The 22,682-nt window shown below is 48.2% G+C and overlaps 1 protein-coding gene across 5 annotated transcripts in view; it reads left to right on the top strand.

Moving 5' to 3' along the window:
• PC (pyruvate carboxylase) overlaps positions 1–22,682 on the top strand; it is a 229,762-nt gene that overhangs the window by 35,102 nt on the left and 171,978 nt on the right. For 2 of the 5 annotated variants that reach the window (XM_045023189.1, XM_045023190.1), the window contains exon 2: positions 763–867. The gene's annotated coding sequence lies outside the window, so the exon portion shown is untranslated. Of the gene's footprint in view, positions 1–605; positions 868–15,118; positions 15,322–22,682 lie in introns of those variants that run through there. The other 3 variants (XM_045023191.1, XM_045023193.1, XM_045023186.1) reach the window with 3 other exon arrangements.

Genomic DNA, 22,682 nt, shown 5'->3' with positions numbered 1-22,682 from the left:
GTTGTACAGCACCTAGTGGAAAGCTCCATAACGAGGGCTCCTGGGCATTACCATAATCCACATATAAATCAATTAAAAAAAAATCAGACCCGATAATTGAAATGGTTATACTGGTACAAAACCTGTGCCTAGACCAGGCCTAAGCAGACAAAGGGTGGGAGGGGAAACCGCTCTCACTGGAACTGTTCTACCGATCTGTGTGTGCCGAAGTGACTTGCCCAATGTCATACATGGAGCCTGTGGTGGAGTAGGTCTCCCAGGCTGCAGGCTAACACCTTGACCACTGGACCATTGGTGTGATGACTTGAGCTGATGTCTGCCTGTTCCCCCTTGAAGCTCCGAGGGGATCGGATTGCTCCCTAGAAATGCATCCGGGTGCAAATCCCAGGGGGAGAGAAGAGCTGTTGAAGCCCAAGGACAATATCGACACAAGAACAAATGGGAATAAACTGGCCGGGAACCAGTTTTAGCTAGAAATGAGAAGGAGGTTTCTACCCACGAGAGGAGGGAGATTCTGGAGGAGCAGGGAAGCAAACATTGATAAGTTTCTGACCAGGAGCCTATGACATAGCTGCCTGCGACAGCAGGGACTGGGCTCACTGAGGCGGGAGGGGTTTTTTCCAGCCCTGTGTTCTGAAGCCCTGGGTTTTCTATTCCCTCAGCAATTGCAACACTGCACCAATTGCTATTCTCAGCACAACTTTCCCTGGCTCGTTTTATTGTTGTTTTGCTTCCCTTAACTCTCCTCTTTTGTCTCTGCAGGATAAAGCCTTTCCCCTTCTGGGAACCCAGCTCGGATCGGAGGCCGCGCCGTGTTTCTCACCCACGATCCCAATGCACTAGAAGTAAGGCGCAGGCTCCCTGAACGTAGGTCTCTTTGGCTTTTCCTACTAAAAGTCTCTTCACAGGGGCATGTTTGTTTGACTTGTAAGGCTGCTCAGCTTTGCTCCTCTGTTACATTCCCCCTCTGCCGTCTGGGAAGAGTAATCACTTCTCTGGATAATCTGGTTTGGTTTTTATGTTGCTTAAAAAGAGAGAGTTCCCTTGACAGGCAAATTACAAAACCAAATGAGACTGTGTGACCTACTGGATAGAACACAGGTCTTGAACTCAGGACTCCTGGGTTCTTTGAGTGTATGCGTTGCAGAGCAGGAGCTGTGTCTTGCTATGGGTCTGTGTGGTACCTGGCACAAGACCAAACTCCTTCTCCTTAGGGTAGCACCTAGAGGTCCCAACAAAGACTGGGGCCCTATTATGCTGGGTACTGCAAGAGACAGTCCCAGTTCCCCCCAAAATCACATTCTAAATAGGCAGAGCTTGGGAGGAGAAACTGAGGCACAAGGCAGAGATGTGTCTTACCCAAGGTCCCACAGCAGATCAGTGGCAGAGCTGGAGCTAGATCCCGCAGGTCCCTGCCTCCTAGGGTGACCAGACAGCAAATGTGAAAAATCGGGACAGGAGGTGGGGGGTAATAGGAGCCTATATTTAAAAAAAAAAAAAAAGACCCCAAAATTGGGACTGTCCCTATAAAATCAGGACATCTGGTCACCCTACTTCCTCCTAGTCTGGTGCCTTAACCACTAGACCGTACTGCTTCAAGTTTGCAGACTGTATAGAGGCAGGGTAGCCTAGTATAGGGGATAGAGCACTGGACTGGGAATCAGGTTCTTTTTCTGGTTCCGCCACTAGTCTACTGGATGACCTTTGGTAAGTCACTTTCCTGCTCAGTGACTCAGTTTCCCCATCTGTAAAATGGGAATCTTCAAAATAAGATTCCAGGATTATCACTCTGTGTGCTACTGTGAAGTCTAGAATGTCTTGAGTCAGCATGAAGCGATGGAAGTAGCTACAAGCTTGGCCGAGAGCTCTCTTTATTCAGAATAGCACCAGGTTCAATCATCTCTGGGATTCGTGGTCTGTTACCAGCCAATGTTTAAGTTCTCAGCCAATTTTGGCTTATTTTTATCCACATGACTTTCTGAATTACACCCATGAGACAGCCCGGGCTTTCAGCTACCAGTAACGATACTGACCTCCTTTTTAAATTGCTTTGAGATCTACTGAAGAGAAGCGCTAGATACAAGCTAGGTGGTATTATTAGATAGCATTTGCAAAAACATTAATTAACATGAATTAACTCCAGTGCCACAATCTCTAGGCGTTCATAACAAATCTTGGGTTGTCCTGTTCGTCATGGCCAGGACTGGGAACAATCCTTTGTCACGTGTCTGCATTATGCTTCATGATGATGTTCGTTGGAGCCTGGGAATAAGCCATTTGAAGTGTCCTCGTTAGAATTTCCAGTTGTGCTGTTTAATAGAGGTGGACAGAATTTTTGAGGTGAAACTTGTTTTCGCCATAAAATGCAGGTTTGTTGTTGATTTAAATGTTTCACGAATTTGTGCCGAACCAAATTGTTTCAGCTGGAAAATATATTAAAAAAAATATTTTTGGACTTTTTTTTAATTCAAAAAATTTTAATTCAAAAATTTTAATTCAAAAAAAATTTTTGGACTTTTTTTTAATTCAAAATGACTTTCAATTTTTCGTCAGTTTTTTTGTTAAAGTGTTTAAAAAAAAAACCCTCAAACTCAACGAAACATTTTGCTTTGAACTTTTTTTCTTCTTTTTCCATTCTTCAAAAAAGTTTCAAAAAAAAGTTTCATTTCTGACCAACCCAAAACCAATTTTACATTTTTTTTTCTGGTTTAACCACTGAATTAAAAACTCATTTATTTGTACAGCTCTGGGTGATGCGTGTTAACCACCAGGAAATCATGACACTCTTCAGCACAACTGCACATTCAAGTCTAGAGAGAGCCCGGTGATAGAGAGGCTGTGTGTGACTCTAAGCACAAGAACAGATGCCAAGGGCGGGGTTAGTGGTTTGGTGCCAGCGGTGACAGATGGATGCTTGCCATTCATTCCTGTAATAAACGGCACCAGGAATGAGTCAGTTAACATTTTCCACAAGGCTTGAGTTAGTGTTTGGTGTCACTTCCGTTCCGTGTAAAGTAGATTTATGGAGCATGATTAGTGGTGGTGTCATTTCCTTACACGCACGTGCGGCCTAAAATTGGAGCTCAAAACTCCTCCTTGGTGGCTGTGTGATGTAGTGGCTAGGGTCCAGAACTGGGAGTATGGACACTTCTTGGTTCTATTGCTGGCGGTGTGTCTGCCACTGACCTTGGGCAACCCCTCTTGGGGCCTCAGTTTCCCCTCTCTCTTTTATTTAGACTGTAAGATCTTTGGAGTAAGTAAGGCCTGTCTCATTATGTGTCTGTGTAGCACCCAGGATGATGGGGAGGGGCTCCCCCTGCTCTTGGTCAGAGGGATGGGTCTGTGTGGCGCCTGGCATGGTGGGGGGAGGGCTCCCCGATCTCAGTTGAAGAGTAGGGGTATCTGTGTAGTGCTCAACACCAGGGACTACCCACTGCTTCACATTGCCTTGTAGTGAGTACATTTGGAAACCTCCCTAAATTAGCTGGTTTAACGAACGTGCAATTAATGGACTCTGGGGGCTACTCATCTCTAAACTGATATTTCCTGCAGCTGTATGATTCATGCCTGTGTTTCACTCCCAGCTAGTGTCTCTCCCCATGGACTGCCAGAGATACAAAGGCTGGAAAAATATACTGGGCTATGAGTGGATTGTCTTGAATAAGATAAGAATATTGCAGCTGTGTAAACCAATGTATCTGCACGGTAATGTCTGTTAATCACACACACACACACACACACACACACACACACACACACACACACACACACACACACACACCCCCTTCCAACCCTCAGAACAAAAGGTGTTTCAGTTGCAGCAATTGGAAATGAAGTGGCATTTAAAAGGATAAATCATAACCTACAGCTGAGCGCTCAGAGGTTTGGGCTTGAACCCTGTAAGTCACTGCCAGATCCTCTCCCATCACTTCCCTAGCTGCTGGTGGCACACTGCAGTGCCTCTCAGAATCGGGCCCTGCGTTAGGCAGTTTGAAGCAAGCTTGCCCATAGAGTGACAGCCAGGGAGGAGGGCTTAGGGAGAAGGTGGGAGGAGTCTGGAGTCAGTGGGAAAAATACACAACCTTGAAGAATCAGAGAGGTAATGGCAATTATTGCATTAGGGTAGTGTTTGGAGGCCTGGACCAATGAACTGGGGGCAGGGGCGGCTCTAGGAATTGCGCCGCCCCAAGCAGGGCGGCACGCTGCAGGGGGCGCTCTGGCAGTTGCCGGTCCCGTAGCTCCGGTGGACCTCCTGCAGACGTGCCTGCGGAGGGTCTGCTGGTCCTGCGGCTCCGGTGGACCTCCCGCAGGCACGCCTGTGGATGCTCCACCGAAGCCGCGGGACCAGCGGACCCTCCGCAGGCATGCCTGCGGGAGGTCCACCGGAGCCGCCTGCCGCCCTCCCGTGGCACACCGCCCCAAGCGCGCGCTTGGCACGCTGGGGTCTGGAGCCGGCCCTGACTGAGGGGCCCTGGTATGCCAGTGCTCCACAGACTCTGACTGAGGCATGGTCGGTTGCGATAGCAAGGGCCTGGATTTCATGACCCAGGAAGTCCCTTCCATGCCAATGTTCTTGTGAGATGGGAGCCCCTGTCAGGCTGGGCACTGCACAGCACTCAACAGATTGGGGAGCCTCCATCATGGCAGGCGCTGCATGGACCCTGGCCAAGCTAGGCCCCCATTGTGCTGGGTGCTGTCCAGAGACACCGTGAGAGAAAGTCCCTGCCCCAAAGGGCTCAGAAGAGACAGCAGATGCATACGGACCCGCAGGGGAGCACAAGGAATAGTGAGACAATTCCACCACCTCCCTTAGCAAGCTGCTCCAGTGGTTAATTGGCCTCAGAGTCACTGATCCCTGGAAATCCCCCCGGCTTTTAAGCTTTCGTAGAAATTTGGTTTGTTCCAGGCAATGGAAGCAGATGTTGACTCAAAAGGAAATGCGCCTGTGGTCTTTTTCATCCCAGTTAGCTTTCATCAGCTTTTAGATTTCCAGCAGCACAGCCATGCAAAGGAACGAAGGTGAGACGTGGGGCTGGCCTGTCTTATACAATTAGGTCGACATAAGGCATCTTATGTCAACCTAATTATGTCAGTGTCTACACTGCAGCCTTCCTCCCACCGATATAAGCGCCCAACGACACCGACATGATAAGTCCACCTCCAGGAGGGCTTGTAATGGTGTAGTTAGTGTCTGTGTAGCATTTGTGTAGACGCTGTGTCCCTTACATTGGCTATCTTGTCAATTTCATGGCCGGAGCTATGAAATTGACAGGAAAGCGGGCAGCTAGAGCCCAGCTCCCCTGGAGAGCTGGGTGGCTTCCCCCTGCTCCCGGCTGGGAGCCTGGGTGAGACGCCTGAGCAGCCTGCTCCCTGCCGGGAGCCAGGCAGCTGTGTCAATTTCACAGCTGGGTGAGCCGTGAAATTGCCACAGTTGCCTGGCTCCCAGCAGGGAGCGGGCGGGAGGGGGGAGAATTCGGGGCAGCTGGACTCTGCTCCCTGCGGGTGAAAAGCCCTGGGCAGCTTCCCTGTGCTCCCAGTGGGGAACGGGGAGGAGGGGAAGGGAAGAAGCCACCGGCAGCTTTCCACTGCTCCTGGTGGGGAATGGAGAGCGGCGGGGGAGCCTGCCAGGAGCCCAGGAGCCATCAGGCTCCTGGCAGGGAGCTGCCAGCAGAGATGAGAGACCAGGTCCTCAGCTCCCCACACTGCCCCTCTTAGGTCAGTGGAAGTGCTCCTGGTGAGGACCTGCACCCACAACAGAAGGAGGGTCGTGTGGACATGCACCACTGCAGTAATTACTGTAAGTCAACCTAATATATGTCGACTTAGGTTTGTAGTGTAGACGTGCCCTTAAATGCTTTAGACTTTTTGTCTTCAATGTATTAAATAAACAAAACCAAACCCAAGTTGTTTCACTGTGGGATGACTAACACATGGTCGCTTTCCTGTTGTAAAACAGAGTGGAGGCAAGGCACTGGTAGTCGTAGGCCAGGTTTACACTACAGACTTCTGCTGGAACAGCCCATACCCGCACATGGGGGGGCCCCCCACCTCGTCCCTGCATAACCTCCCCATGAGTCCCTCCAGTATCCTTCTGGCTGAGGGTGGGGTGAGGTGATTTGTGACCGGTGGAGCTGTGCCAGGAAAAGCCACTAGTCCAGATGCAGTTATACCAGCACCGCGGCACTTTTGCTGCTCTCCTTATTTCAGTTTTGCTGATCTAAGCTGTGTCCACACTAGGTGAGGTCACCCCCGGGCAGGGGGTTATAATGCTGATCTTGCTTAATTACCAGGGGGTGTGTGTGTGTGGGGGGGGGGGGGATTAAAAGTACAGCCTAGACAATCAGCACTGTCTCAGGGGAGAGCGCTCCCTACTGAGCCCCTCCCCCTCCTGGCTGCACTGCCTGGGACATTGGGGATGGCACAGTGCCAGAGGAACAAGCAGTCATGGTCTCCCATTCACGTATCACCCATGCTCAACCGCAGCCTGGGTCAGAATCACAGAACGTGGATGGCCTGGGGACAGTCATTTCATTTACTCCTGAAATTAATTTGAAGACTGACTGGGGGCATATTAACTGTGATTGGTTAAGTGCTTCCCAACAAAGAGGAGCTGCTGGGGGGGAATTGAAAGTCGCAAGGAAGGAGCAAGCCTTGTCCCATGCTAACACACTCTCTAGCTCCTCTTGGTCAAAGGTCTCCGACTACCTTGCATTATGGGGCAGGTGCTTTACACTCAATTCTCAGAGCAGTGACTTTTGCTGTCAGAGGTGGGAGTCCTGACTCTCAGCCCCCAAACTCTAACCACTAGACCCCACTCTATTTCTAGAGCCAAGCATAGAACCTAGGAGTCCTGGACCCTCAGGTCCCCTGCTCTAACCACTAGAACCCACTAACCCCCCCGCCGATTTTTGAATAGAACCTGGGAGTCCCATTATTATTGTTTATTATTTGTATTACTGTGGTGCCTACGCGCTGTAGTCACAGACCAGGCCCCCACACTGCTAGGGGCTGTTCAAACACAAAACAAAAAGATGATCCCTGCCCCAAGGGGCTTTTAATCTAATTATTGGAAGTCCTGGATTCCTAGTCACTCCTGTTTGGACCACTCGTCTCAGAACTGGGAACAGAACCCAGGAATCCTGACGCCTAGCCCCCGCTCTAACCACTTGACCTCACTTCGCTTACAGATCTTGGAACAGACATGGTATTTAGTGGTTAGAGGAACTGGGCCCCAATCTTGGTCAGGGCCTTAGGTGCTGCTCTCCTGCTAGTAATAGACAGACATCCTTGATCTGAGATCAGTGAGGCTTCCACCTGAACTGATGGGGAGCTGCTGCTAAACTCCTGGAGAGAGAGGGCAGGATTTTCAGACGTGACTAGCGATTTTAGAGTATCTCATTCTTAGGCTTTGCTCATCCTCAGCCTCCTTAAAAGGGCCTTTTTTCCCAAGAGCAAGTGCTCGGTGCTTTCTGAAAAATGGAGAAATCCCCAAAGAGAAGCAGCAGAAAGCTCTGTCCTGGGGCCCTGCAACAAAGAGCAGATCAGAGGCAGCTGGGTAGGCGGCTCGCTATAGCAGCACGAATTGGACTGCGTATATTTCTGGGAGCAGCAGGGCTCCGTTTACGTCATTCATACAGCAGAGCTCTTTCTTCTGCTTAAATTCAGTGGCGTTCCGGCCGCGCCTTGTATCTGACACTTCAAACGTTCTCCTACTTTCATCTGGCTTTCAAATGATGCGAGAATTCTTGTGCTCCAGCTCAGTCCTTTAATACTGCAGCCATGCACAACCCTGGGAGATTTAGAAGAATGAGATCTTTGTTGCAAAGTACTGATTTGGGCTTTATCCTGTTTTTGTGCTCTTATTCCTTTAGCTGCGAGAAGTATTTGAACCAGTTAAATGATCCCATGCCCCACACATGAACACTTCCATCTAAGCGTGGCTGTACACACACATCCTGTGCCTCTTGAACAGCATTGGTCCAACCTCCATTGTGCAGATGCTGTGACTCCAGTATAAAGGTGCCTTCTACTGACATAGCTTGTTCTTAGAAACAGAAACTGTGAGCTCTTCAGGGCAGGGCCTGTCTCTGCAATGCCCAGAGTGATGACATCAGTGAGGATGTGAATGGTACCCAGAGTGACAGCTCAGTGGTTTGAGCATTGGCCTGCTAAATTCAGGGTTGTGAGTTTAATCCTTGAGGGAGCCATTTGGGGCAAAAATCTGCCTGGGGATTGGTCCTGCTTTGAGCAGAGGGTTGGACTAGATGACCTCCTGAGGTCCCTTCCAACCCTGATCTTCTATGATCTCAGGCAGAGACTTTAGGTACTGTGGTTATTATTTGTGTGTCAGGCCAATGAGTTGTGTTTTTGATCTACAATCCTGTTTGTGTCATTGGACATGTGACGGGTTGAACCCCCAGGAGTGTCACCTGGTGTGCTGGGACGCCACTGAGTCGGACTATTCTGCCAGCCTGGGTCCCCTTTTAGCTGTCCTTGCTGAGCTAGGCTCTCCAGCCTTTTCCAGCCAAGCACACCGACAGGGCCACACTCAGCTGCACAGAGAGACCGAGATCCACTCTGGGAAGGCTCAGCTTAAGGGACTTGCCACAGCACCCAGATGTCCACCCTCCCTTGGAGTACAAACCCAAAATGATATGAAATTTGCCTCTTCCCTCAATGTGGAGGAAGGTGTGCACAACTCCTCCCCTCCCCCAGTTAGAAATCACATAAACTGGGTTATATTGTAAACCAGAAATAAATGTATTAACTATAACAGCAGGTGTATTTTAAGTAGTTAAGGAGGTAGCAGACAGAACAAGGAAGATTACTAAGAAAATAAAACAGAGCACGCAAACTAAGCTTAATACGCTAAAGAAACTGGTTACATGCAAGTTCTTCCCCTAAATGTGGTTCTAATAATCTTCACAGGCCAGACACCCTTCCAGCCTGAGTCCAGTTCTTCCCCCCCAGTTCAGTCTTAGCTGTTTCCAGCAGTCATCTTGGGTGGAGTAGCAGGGGAGATCTACTGACCTGGATTACCTCACTCCCCACCCTTAAATAGGAATTGCATAAGGCGGGAGTCCTTTGTTTCCTAGTTTCTCTCTCATACTCTCTCTCACACACACACACACACACTCTCTCTCTCTCTCTCTCTCCTACCTGCCTTCTCGTGGAAAAGTACAGAATTCAAGATGGGCCCCAGTATCAGATGACATGGTCACATGTCTCTGTAGGGCCCCTGTAGCCATTCTTCACAGGCTGACCCACACGTTCACAGGAAGACTAAGCTCTCTTGCGGTCCATTGTCCTTGTTGATGGGCCATCAGCACTGCTGGCTTGTCCGCTGTTGTACCTGAAGTGTTAGCAGTGAGCATCTTGAAATACAGATACATAGTCAATATTCCTAATTTCAGATACAGAAATGATACATGCATACAAATAAGATAATCACATTCAGTAAATCACAGCCTTTCCAGTGATATCTTACATGAGCTATCTTGCATAAAGTGTATCTCAGTTATTTCATATTCATATCATAAGCATATTTTCATAAAGAATATGGAATGGCACATCACAGGACATAGGCCCATTTTACAGATAGGGGAAACTGAGGCATGGAGCGAAGTGACGTGACCCTGGTCACAAAGGGAGTCTGTGTTTATCCAGGGTTTACCATGCTTTCTAAACACATAAGTGGACTGGAAGTTAGCAGCCTGGGTTTGAAGCCTCTGTTTTGACTACACTCCCAGAGTGGGAATGGGACCCAAAAGTCCTGACTTCCGGTTGTCCCTCTGCCCTAACGATTTGACCACACATCTCCTTCTAGTACTAGTACTATGGTGGCACATAAAATCCCCAACTAAGAGCAGGGCCTTGTCCCACTGGACATTGCCTAGACACACTGTGACAGACAGGCCCTGCCCCAACAAGATTATAATCTAAATAGACATGGTGGGGAAACCAAGGCACAGCGGGGGAAAGGGCCTGGCCAGGCTCTCACAGAAGGTCAGTGACAGAATCCGGAACAGAAGCCAAGTCTCACGTCTTGGGACTAAATCCCAGGACTTCATGCAGGACTGTTCGGCATTTGAGCTCAATTTGCAGAGCTAGCGGTTGGGTCTGAGCTTCTTTTTTTATTTGCAGACTGAGCAAATTGGCTGCAGTCAGAGACAATAAATATACAGCACACAGTGGCCCCTTTAGTGTCCCTTTGCAGCGTAAAACTGCTCAGTAAACAGGCTTTTTAAAGAAACAAAGGAAACGAGGTTGAAAAGAAAACAGTAGATACTGGTTAGCCCAGGCCACTCACCTAATTTTCTTCCATCTGTAGCACTTCCAACGCGCCCAGTGGGAGTTTACAACAAGCTTCTTATTACAATAACAACTGTGTATCTCATGAACTTCCTTTGTCTTGCTTGAATTCCCCTGGGCACTTTGGGAATGTGTAACTGGAATACAAGCTATACGGCCATTGCTTCAGCTGCTGCTGACATGCAGCTGTTTCTGGGGTGGAACGTAGCAGCTTGTTTGACCGTGCACTTACTGTGCACAGCCAGCGGTCACTGAGCAGCTGAGCTGACCGTTCACTGAGATGAGTGGGCCAGTTCACACCTCTCCAAGCTATTGCTCTGGTTCTCTGCAGGCTCATCTCTGCATAACAATGAGGGTAACTAACCAGTGGCACAATTTACCAAGAGCTGCGGTGGATTCACCATCCCTGGCAATTTTAAAATCAAGACTGGATGTTTTTCTAAAAGATCTGCTCTAGTTCAACCCGCTGTGAATTCAAGGAATTCCTATGGCCTGTCTTTATATAAGAGGTCAGACTAGATGATCACAGTGGTCCCTTCTGGCTTTAGAATCGCTGACGGTTGCGTCTGGTTCCCACAGATGAATGGGGTAGTTCACACCTCTCGGAGTGATTCTGCAGGCTCACCTCTGCATCAGTCTCTAGGCAAAGCAGTATTAACTAGGGATGTCAATATCGTTTACACAGTTAACCCTTTAAACGATATCATTTTATCGTTTAGCCGGTTAACCGAGGTTGCTCCAGCTGGTGCAGGGTGGCCAGGGCTGGGGTCCCTCTGGCCGGCGTGCAGAGGGTTAACGGTTAAGGTTGGTTAACGGTAACCCTAATGCTTACCAGTTGACTGGTTAACTGTTTAACATCCCTAATATTAACACCTCCCCCACAACTGTGGACTCGAGAGAGTGGTATAAAGGTGGCTTGCTTCCCTTCCCATACTGACGTGAGCTGTACCGTTATAAGCACTTTCATATTGGTAAACTGAGTCCACACACTGGAGCTGGAGGATTGTACTGGTTTAACTGTACCGGTACAGGGGTCCAGCTTTTGTGTGTGGGCAAGTCACTTGGGCTTAGTCTACACTACAAAGCTCTGTTGGCATAGTTATATCAGCTAGGAGCGAGGCTGGCAAACCTCCGGGACGGACACAACTATACCGACAGAAGAGGGCCTCTGTTGGCATAGATAACATCCCGGGAGGTGGTGTTACTGTGCCAGCGGAAGAACTCCTGTCAGCTTACGCTGCATCTCCAAGACAGGGCTTTGCTGGCATAGCGATCCTGGAGTGACTATGCTGGTTGTGATGAAGTGGGGTTTTATTCATCTTCTGTTGCATGTGAGTCTTACTGTCCTACACTAATATTGTGTGTACCTTCGTTCCCCTGTGAACTGCACCAGTATTTCAGTGGTGGGAATTGGGTGTGTGATTTTTGCTGAGGCCCTTGGGGCAGGTGAGGCTGCCCAGCGGTCTGCAAGTATGTTATGGTGGTGCCCTTTGTAACCTGAGACCCAGGAGGGGATGTGACCAGGTGACACCTTTTGCCCAGGAAGCAGGACAAAGAGGAGGAGGAGGAGCAAGGGGTGTGTCGGAGGTCCAATCGCTGGAAGCTGGCAGTCTGCTTGGAGGACTGAAAGAGGGGGAGTCCAGACTGTCTGGCCCAGGACTCCCCAAGATGGACTTGACTGAAAGTCACTGATTTCTGTGATAGCCAAGCTCTGTTCTACGCTGTGTTCCTGTCAACTGATAAACCCTTCTGTTCTACATGCTGGCTGAGAATCACTGCTGAGTTGGGGTGCAGGGCCCTCTGGCTTCTCCAGGAGCCCCTAGGGTGACCAGATGGGATGAAGAGAATATCGGGACACATGGGGGGGGGGTGGAGTCCCTCCGGCAGAGCAAGGAAAAAAAAGAGGGGGAGTCGCGCCGGCAGAGCAACAAAAAACAACAACAAAAAAACAGAGTCCTCCCCGTCTGGTCACCCTAGGAGCCCTGCCTGGGCAGACTCACTGCGGGAAGCACACTGGGAGGAAGGGGATGCTGAATGCTCCGAGGTCAGACCCAGGAAGGTTGAAGCTGTGTAAGCTTCTTGCCCTGGTGACAATGTGCTCAGAGAGAGGAGGCTCTCCCAGAGTCCTGATTGGCTTGGTATGGAGTAGTTCCAGAGCATTGGCCTGGTGACTCTGTGACACTGGTAAAGCATTTGTGGTGTAGACAAGCCCTTAGTCTTTCTGTGCCTTGGTTTTGCCGTGTGTAAAAATGGGATAACAACACCTCCCTGCCTCACGGGGGGAGACTGGGGGGGAGGGGGAGCATATGTAAAATTACAGTGGGCTTTTAGCTGAGCGATCCTTATTCAAGTATCTACGAGAGAAACATGTTTAGTACTAGGATTTTAGCTAGCAAAAAAATGTAGTGCCTGCTCATAGCCTCTCCCCTGCTCGGGTTCAATTGCAGAGGACAGCTTGGTGAAAGAGTCTGGCCAGCAGGGAATCTTGGCAACAGCAAACTGCGAGAGATCAGGTTCCAGCCACCAGCTGTGTTTGACCCACTCAGCAAAGGTCAAAAGTTAGCCCACTTTAATTTTCTTTAGTGCTCAGGGCCCAGGGGTAGATTAGTGACTCCTCACCCAGTTTACAGGGCAGAAAAGCTCTGCCCATTTAATACAGCCATCCAGCAGTGCAACTTGTGCTCTCGCTAGGGTAACTGCATCCTTTCCCATGCCCCTCTAAGCTCAGCAGAGCCATGCTTAGCTTGATCCAGTGCTCCTAATGCATGCCTGTACCTTGAGCCAGTGAAGAGACTAGAAAACTGGCAAGGGGGATGGTGGGCTTGTGGGAAATTCTCCTTTTTTTGGGTGAAAATTCTAAGACTGAAAATCTCTATTGAAATAACTGCCACGGTGCCTCATGGGAGCTGTAGTTCACATGTCTCATGTTCCAGTCTGGTCAGACTACATCTCCCATGATGTACCATGGTTCCCCCTCTTGGAGAGGGGAGGAAGTACATCATGGGAGTCCATGGCCATGGGGCATTATGGGGGTGGCGGTGGTAGTCTGGCCAGAGAGCCTGGCCCCTAGAGGAGAGTGAGCGCATGAGGAACCTAAGTTACAACTGCTGTGAATTTAAAGGGACAGTCTGCTCTTGAAAATGATATGAAGGGATGCATTGGTGTCAGCTGTGCTGGGCTGAGCACTGAAGTTTCTCTGCACCATTCAGCTGTGGCACGGTGAGCTGGAGTCTATTCTAGCTCCTGCATCAGAATAGTTCACCAACTTCCTATTACAGGGCCAAACAGGGACTCCTGTACAACCCCGCTGAAAGTGACGAGGGAAGGGGGCTGCCAGTTCTCTGGTTACACAGAAGAAAGAAAGAACCCATTGTAACAATGCCTCTGGTTGAGTGAACCTGGGACCACTGGATCTTAAAGCATGAGTTGGATTTTAAAGTATAGATTCGAAACCTGTGGGTTGTGCCCTCTAAAAGGAGAGAGTCCTGGTTGGATGGGCCCCTGGCATGGAAAAAAGGACTTGCAGTCTGGAAACAGTTAAGAGCCACATAGTCAAAGAACCAGGTCCATTAGCTCGGAGGCTCTAGCCTCTATACATACATTGGCCACTAGAGGGAGACAAAGAATCACACTGCATTACCAGGAGCCAGAAAGAGAGTTAATCCGAATTTTTTCTTGTGGAAAGCTTTTTTGCTGCACAATTGAAACTGGACGCTTTTCACAGGAAATGTCAATTTGAATGAGAAATGAAATTAAATTCCCCGCAGGGGAAACCAAACAAGTCCAGGTTTGAAAAGAAAAACACTAGTTTTGCCTTAAAATCTCATTTTGTTTTTTAAAAATGTTAATTAAAAGCAAATGAAAATGTTACACTTCTGTTGAAATGAGAATTGTTATTTTGTTTTGACTTAAATTCCATGTAGGTGTGTTTGTTTTTAAAAATCACAAGCCCTTGAAATGACACTTTAATCTAAATGTTGATTAGAAACAAGGTTTTTGATGGAAAATGTCATTATGGTTGAAGCCAAAACACCAACAAACAGTCCCCAAAAAAACAAAACCCAGCAGCAGCAACTTTGGAACAAACTGATTTATAGCACAAATTTTGACTTAAAATGTCATCTTATTTTTCCATTAAAAATCCTCCCAAGACAAAATGACACTATCTGGTTAAAATGTCAAGTAGAGAGAATCATTTTCACTTAAAATGTTTTGGGTTTTTTTGCTTAAAACTCCCCAAAAATGAAATGATGCTGTAATCAAAATGGTGACTGGAAACAAGATTTGTTTATCATGTTGACTTAAAATGTTGTTCTGCGTAACTTTTTATTAAGGCAAAGTTACAATTCAGCATTAACATGCTACATCATACATTACTTATTCTGGATCTGGTTGATAATCAAAGAACCTGGCCAAAGATGCTGAAGGGTGGCCAAATTTCTAAATAATGGTGGTCTTTTTAAAAACAAACAAAAATGGGAGTTGACACACACATGGTTATTTTGAATTGGTTTGGAACTTCAGGGAGGTAGCCCAGATTTCCCCCACCCCCAAGGGTATCAGGGTGAAAATAAATGGCCTGTGGTATGCAGGAGGTCAGAGTGGGTGACCTAATGGTTGCTTCTGGCCTTAGAATCTGTGAAACTATGTAAAGACTTCCTTGTCTGAAGTTCCTTGAGGGGAAAATGTCATTGTTTTTTTTTCCCAATCAGTTGTAGTAATGCAGATGGGAAGGGAATACAAATGGGTCATCCCAACCACATGTTAAATGAAATGACAAAAAAATCATTATGTCTTTCTATTGTAGGAACGAAGATGGATAGAAAGAGAGAGGTCTAGAGGAGACGAGTGGCAGGGTGAGGGATCCTTCTAGAGAGACTTCACAGAAGCAGGAGGAATAGAAAAGAAGAGGAAAAAAAAAAAAGGCAGATGTTAGAAAAATACAGTGAGTGACCTGCTAGGTGTAATCAGCCATGATTGAAAAATACAATCTGTCAACGGGAGATAAAGGTAACTATTAGATTGTAACTAAGTGAATTAATGTCAGTCTGGCCTGACTCACTGAGAGTTTGTAAAACGAACAGGAGTACTTGTGGCGCCTTAGAGACTAACACATGTATTTGTGTATGCTGTGGCTAGGAGTGTGCTTCCTGGTGTGGGTAGACAGTCATGTACTAGCTGTGCTAAAAGTAGCCACATGGCCGTGGGTGGCAGCTCAGGTTAGCCACCCAAGTAGGTACCCAAAAGGTCGGGCGATTTGTACTCAGGTTGCTAGCCCAGGCCACTGCCTGTGCTGCCCCGGCCACGCTGCTCCTTGTAGTGTGTTATCTTGAGCAGAACTGGTGCCGTAGTTCTGCCTGCTCTGGGAACCACTCTCTCAGCTGCAGTGTAGAGTTCCTGCTGTCATTGCTACAGGGAGGAGCTGCTGTATCAGTCTGATTCATCATTAGTCACTGGGAGGAGTTTAAACTAATTCAGAGTAAGAGCAGTCCACACAGGGAGCTAATCCAGAGTAGTTAATCTGCTTTCAATTCACACAATTTGTTGGGAATTCCCCTTCATATAGTTTCCTTGTAGCTAGGTTGACTTGGTGCTTCCTCTAGCCTGATGCAATCTTGGGTGTCCTTCACTGCTCCAGTGGCCTCTTCAACCCCCTGCTTAAAACTTGCAAATCATTAGCCCTGGAATTCCTGCAAACAGCCTCCAAGTAGCTCTATCAAGAGGGGATTGCCTAGGAGGCAGGTAATAGACTAGCCACTGTGCAGCCTACCAGCTTGGTGCACCTCTGAGCCACAGGCGAATTGCCTTTGGTCTCTCACACTGAGACGGGTTCAACTCAGCTGTTGGGTCAATTTGCAGCCTTGGCAGAGGTAAGGGGCATCTGGGGGAGGTGTAGGGGTTGCTGTGTGGAATTTAGCACGCTTTGATTTCCTTTGGAGACGCTCGGGCCTTCGCAACATGCAAAACGTGACCTGTCTCGCCCACAAGCGGCCCGTAAATATGCGTTGACAAGACCTTGTCTTGACTAGGCTAAGAGGTCATGTTTATATCTGCTTTGCTAACATATGCTAGCTAAACCCAGCCTAACCTCAGCCTTTCTTCTCAGGCAGATGTAAGGTTAAAACCTTTTATCTCAAGTGTGACTGGTCGGGTTGTCGCCTAAAATCTCGCTCAAGGTGCTAATCTCTTTCCCCAGCATGGGCTGTAACTGGGCCTTAGCTAGCATGTGTTAGTGAAGCCCAGCACTCTTCTTAGCTCGCACACGGCCTTTAAAGAAATGTGCGTGCTAGGAAGCCATTTCCAGGGCGAATGATTTGCAAATTTTAAGCAGGGCTCAAGAGAGCAGTATAAGGTCATTGAAAGATGTCATTAGAGGAAGCTGCAGGTCAGCCTAACTAAAGGGAAACTCTATAGAGGGGAGTAGGGAGTGACTTGCTGCTCCGTGTGGCTGCCTTTCTGTCTTTACTCTGTTTTTCTGCTTGTTGGCTCGTGTTTGGTAGCTGGAAATGTTCTTCTGAAGTGGAAGGATGTTCCAGCAGCTGGGACTTGGCTCACCTGGTTTCAGTTCCCTGCTCTGCCACAGATTTCCTGTGTGACCTTGGTCAGGTCACTTAGCTTGTGTCTGCCTCAGTTTTCCTGTCTGTACAATGGGGATAATAGCATCTTAGATGTTAAGGAGGACTGTGTGTGTGTGTTGCAGTGGTAAATCGGTGCTTTTCTGTCACTGCCATTCAGAACAAACCAAGCTGGGTAGGCCAGGACTGGGTGCTGTGCCTGATTCTGGGATTCACATTTTGTAGAATATTGGAGAGGCTGTGAAGAGCCACAAGAATGATTCATGGTCTGGAAAACAGAGTGAGGACTTGTCTACATGGGGAAATTGACCTGCATAGCTAAAGCACAATAATAACCCAGAGGCTAAAGGAGCACAGTCTATTTAGCTTATCCAAGGGCTTGGCTACACTTACAAATTTGCAGCGCTGCAGCAGGGTGTGAAAACACACCCTCTCCAGCGCTGCAAATTGCGGTGCTGCAAAGCGCCAGTGTGGTCAAAGCCCCAGCGCTGGGAGCGCGGCTCCCAGCGCTGTCCGTTATTCCCCACAGGGAGGTGGAGTACGGACAGCGCTGGGAGAGCTCTCTCCCAGCGCTGGCGCTTTGACTACACTTAGCGCTTCAAAGCGCTGCCGCGGCAGCGCTACCGCGGCAGCGCTTTGAAGTGCTAAGTGTAGCCACAGCCCAAGACAAAGCTAAGAAGAGGTTTGATCCTGGTCTATAAGTACCCCCACAAGGAGGAGATTTCTGATATCAGAGGGCTCTTTTGTCCAACGGACAAAAGCAGAACAAGAATCTGTCTCAAATGGATCCACAAAGGCCACTTGAGCCTGGTGACTGAAGTCCAGGACTCCTGGGTTCTATTCCTGAATGGCTACATGTTCGCTTGGTGTATCTGTCCTGAGGAGAGGAAGGATGGTGCAGTGGTTAGGGTGTTGACCCGAGATCTGGGTTCTTTCAATTCCCTGCTTTGACACAGGCCATGGGCAGGTCATTTAATCTCTTCCTACCTCCTTTTCCCCACCTGTATAAGGGGGAGAATGGTACCTACCTCAACCGGTGGCAGGGGAGGAGATTGCCCCCTCTCCCTAGAGTGTCTCTATATAGCGACATTTGCACAACTCTATCAAGTGCTTGATGGATCCACCCCCACTCTCTAATTCTCACCAGATCACCCAGTGATAGGATATAAACCCCCTGCAGCCATGCGAGAATTCGAGAATTCGGTGTGGGCTGTTTCCCAGAAATGCTAAAGACCTTGTGTATGCTTCAAACAGGGGTCAACATAGCTACAGTGCTCCAGGGTGTGAAAAGTCCAGGGCACCATAGCTAGGCCATGGTAGTTCCCACAAGGTAGACAGGACCTTAGTCCCTAACAAGATGAGAACACATTTCTGTACTAACAATTCATGCTTTGCCCTTTGACCCATGCTGCAGCCATTGAGTTCAAGTTCTGTTTTGGTTTGGGCCTTGCAGATTGCAGGAGACATCATGCCTTCTTCTGGGATAGCTTACTCTGGTCTCAGCTTGTGCAGCGCCCGGCACAGTGGAGGCTCTGGTCTCGGTCAGGGCTTCTAGGCAGTACTACCAATAACCACCAATTCCATCTGTTCTTGTGTTTCTGAAGCTAATGCCTTGTGCCACAAGCTGCTGTGTTTACCAGTGGCCATCTTTTATACAGAGCTGTCAGCAGCAGTTTCAACAGCATTGGGGCTGGGGCTGGGGTTGGGCTAGCACTGCAACACAGGCTGTAGCAATGCATCTTGGGAGGCAGCCATTTGAATACATACAGCATGGGAACTGTGGTGCCTAAAGACCATTAACCAAGACTGGGGCCACTTTGTGCCAGGTGCTGCACAGAGAGAGCCAGTCTCTGGCCTGAAGAGCTCACGATGTGAATAGACCAGGGGTCGGCAACCTTTCAGAAGTGCTGTGCCGAGTCTTCATTTATTCACTCTAATTTAAGGTTTCGCGTGCCGGTAATACAGTTTAACATTTTTAGAAGGTCTCTTTCTAGAAGTCTATAATATATAACTAAACTATTGTTGTATATAAAGTAAATAGGGTTTTTTAAATGTTTAAGAAGCTTCATTTAAAACTAAATTAAAATGCAGAGCCCCCCCGGACCAGTGGCCAGAACCCAGGCAGTGTGAGTGCCACTGAAAATCAGCTCGCATGCCGCCTTCGGCACCCATGCCATAGGTTGCCTACCCCTGGAATAGACAATGGGCGAACCTGTGGACTGAAGGTATTTGCCTAAGGCCAGGAGCAGAGCTGGGAACAGAACCCAGGTGTCCAGGCTTCCAGCTCAGTGCCCCATCCGCTAGACCATGCTGCGTTTTGTGTGGGGCCTGGGATATTGACTGTTGTGCAAGGATCAGCCTTTTATTTGTGCCACACAACAGGCATGTCAGGAATGTAGCAGGTCGCCTGCCTCCTCATGCAGCAATATAAAGGAATTAGCTGCAGAGCTGGATTGAGATTGATATTGTTCCAGGGTGTGACAGCATACTAGTGACTACAGGAGAATCTGTGTAAAGGTAAAACCCCCTTCCCATCCCACCACCCCTACCAATCCAGCATGGGCACAAGGTTTTATTTCAAGTGGCTTATAAAACATCTGAGACGGGGCTGTACTTAGGTGATCAGGGTCCCTAGGCCACTGGGCACCATGTCATGTTTTCTAAAATACTAATAATTATTTGTATTCCACTAGAGTCTAGGAACCCCAGTCATGGACCAGGGCCCCTGTCTTGCCAGGTGCTGCCTGGGCCCTGGTCAGGATTGGGGGGCCCACCGTGCCGGGCACTTAACCACAATCTCTTCCTTTCAAATCTGTGTGTACTTTGGCTTCTGATCACTGAAACACTTTGTTTATAGCTAAGCTTGTACAACATGCCTTGCGCCTCTGTTTGCTATGTGTGGACACATGGCGTCTTTATCAGTGAGCGCCCAGTACAAATAGCTCCGTGGCTTATTTATGATCAACTTAGAGAACCATCAGTGACTCGTGGCAAACCTTAGGGAGAACCTCCCACAGTGCCTAGCTTTTTAATATGACATCTATGATCAAGTCTGTTCCATGGCTGAGAATGAAGTGCTTAAGCCATGTGGCCACTAGGGGGAAGCAACACAACTTGGGAAACAGTATGATCCAGTGAACTCGGGACTCCAGGTTCTGGTCCCAGCTCTACTGACCCTACATAAGAACGGCCATACTGGGTCAGACCAGTGGTCCCTCTCGCCCGATATCCTGTCTTCCGACAGTAGCCAAAGCCAGGTGCCCCAGAGGGAATGAACAGAACAGGTGATCATCCCCCATCACCCATTCTAGCTTCTGGCAATAGTGACCCTGGGTAAGTCCTTTCCCTTCTTGGTGCCTCTGTTCCCCCGCCTCAATTTCTTGTCTGTCCTGAGACACGGGATTCTTGGGTCAGCTTGGGCAAGTGCCTTCCCCTTTCTGTGTCTCATTTTTCCTCCCACAGTTTGTTTCTTTAGACCGGGGTAGCTTGTGATGGCAGAGTCTGTGTCTCACTGTGTACTCATGCAGCACAACGGGTCACGGGGGTCCCAGTCTCAGTCAGGGTCTTTGCAGCGCTTGGTACAACGCGGCCCTGATCTCAGCTGGGGCCTGTGTCATGCCAGCACAAAGGGGATCCCATCTCAGTCAGAGCCTATAGTATAAAGAATAGTGCCAACCTCAGGTGATAGCAATTGATCACAATAGCTGTGGAAGTTATTTAGGGGCACACAGCTGCCACACTCTGGGCTGAATCTATTGCCTTCTATTGTCAGCAGATTAGAAGGAAAGTAATTTCCCCTAAATTACAGATTCACACATTTCAAAGGCTGGAAGGGAGCATTCTGATCACCTGGGCTGACAGAACCCAGGCCAGAGCTTAATTTCCTTTGGCAGCACCTTATGGATGGTCATGTTCACTGCTGTCCCTGCCAGTGGTTATGCTGGTGTTCCACATGATGACACGGGAACGATATATTGCGGCTTAGATCTTCAGAGCTGAATAAGGAATTGGACTGTCCGATTCCCATTTAATTTTAATGAGAATTGAGTCTCCAAATCCCTCAGGCTCTTTTGAGAAGCATCAGCCTTAAAGCAAGAAAATGGGATTGTAAACAGAGCACAAATTGGGGGAGGGCTGGTGTGTCTTAACTCATTGCTCCTGAAATGGATGAGATTTACAAATTGACCCTGCCCCTCTACTACACATGGTTTGGGTTCTGATCAGATTACTCAGTGATTGAATTAAAGGCAGGGCAGCATTTGTTTGACATGATCTAACCCTAAACATTGCTCCCTGCTCTGCTGTGGAACGACCATTTGCAACCTGCAAAATAGCCTGGGGATTGTATTAGCCAGTAAAAGTTGCTTATAATAATAACAACTGAACTCCATGCGAAGTGGTTGCCTTTCAAAGAAGATGGTTTGCTTTCAGGGGCTTTGATCCAATTAAGCAAAGGATTGGGTTAGCTAGTGTTTGCACAATTTCATTAGGGGGAAATGATTACACCCAAGGATATATGGGAGGCAGTGTTATCTAGGGCAGTGGTTCTCAAATTTTTGTACTGGTGACCCCTTTCAAATAGCAAGCCTCTGAATGCAACCCTCCCTCATAAATTAAAAAAAACTTTTAAAGATATTTAACACCATTATAAATGCTGGATGCAAAGCGGGGTTTGGGGTGGAGGCTGACAGCTGGCAACCTCCCACTTAATAACCTCACGACCCCCAGTTTGAGAACCCCTGATCTAGTGGTTATTCCTGGCTCAAGTCTCTTCCTCTCTCTGTCTGTTTCCCCTTCCTCGTTTTAGACTGTGAACTCTTTGGGGTAGGGTAAATCTCTCACTATGCATCTATGCAGTGCCTAGTATGACAGGGCCCCAAACTTGGTTGGAGGGTCTCCACAGGGCCTGGCACAGTGGGGGCCTTGATCTTGGTCAGGGTCTGTGCAGCATCCTGCATGACAGGGACTGCAATCTCAGCTAGCTCCTCTCTGTTACCGTAATACACAGACGTAATAATATGCTAAATATTATCTTCATCTGTGCTGCATTTTCTCCCCAGCCTAATGGCACAGGTCCAGTCCTTCCAAGGGGATGCTAGCTACCCTTTAAATATCTCTTAAAACCTTTGAAATCTCTCTCTCTTCAGTGTTCTCCACTAATCTTGGTTCTCTATCTGATTCTTGCAGCATTACCGGCCACTGCTTCAGTAGAATTCACCTTATTTCTGTCTCTGAGTGATGGGAAGTTGAGAATTTATTACTGGTGTGTCTGTCTGTCTGTGTATCCCAGCATTCATTTCATGGATAAATAACCAGCTCTGCGTGTTTTCCAAAGTGTGGAGAGGCATGAGGTTCTGGCTAGGTGACATCCCAATAGTTCTCCAGAAAACGTTCCTTACAGTGATAGATTGCAGGAGCTGAATCTGTTTAGCTTAGCAAAGGGAAGGTTAAGGGGGTGGGTGACTTGATCACAGTCTCTAAATACCTAGATGGGGATCAGAAATTTGATAATGGGCTCTTCACTCTAGCCAACAAAGTTCTAACAGGATCCAATAGCTGGTCGCTGAAGCTAGACAAATTCACACGTGAATAAGTTATAAATGTTCACCAGCGAGGGGAATTAACTATCGGAACAACTTCCGAAGGGCTGTGGTGGACTCTCCATCACTGGCAATTTGTAAATCAAGATTAGATGTTTTTCTGAAAGATCTGCTCTGGTTCAACCAGGAATTAATTCAGGGCTGTTTTATGGCCCATGTTTTGTAGGAGATCAGATTAGATGATCCGAGTTCACCC

This window comes from Mauremys mutica, chromosome 7 (assembly GCF_020497125.1).
Source record: "Mauremys mutica isolate MM-2020 ecotype Southern chromosome 7, ASM2049712v1, whole genome shotgun sequence".
Taxonomy (NCBI): domain Eukaryota; kingdom Metazoa; phylum Chordata; order Testudines; family Geoemydidae; genus Mauremys; species Mauremys mutica.
The sequence above is the reverse complement of the archived record's forward strand: the minus strand, read 5'-3'. Positions and strand labels throughout refer to the sequence as shown.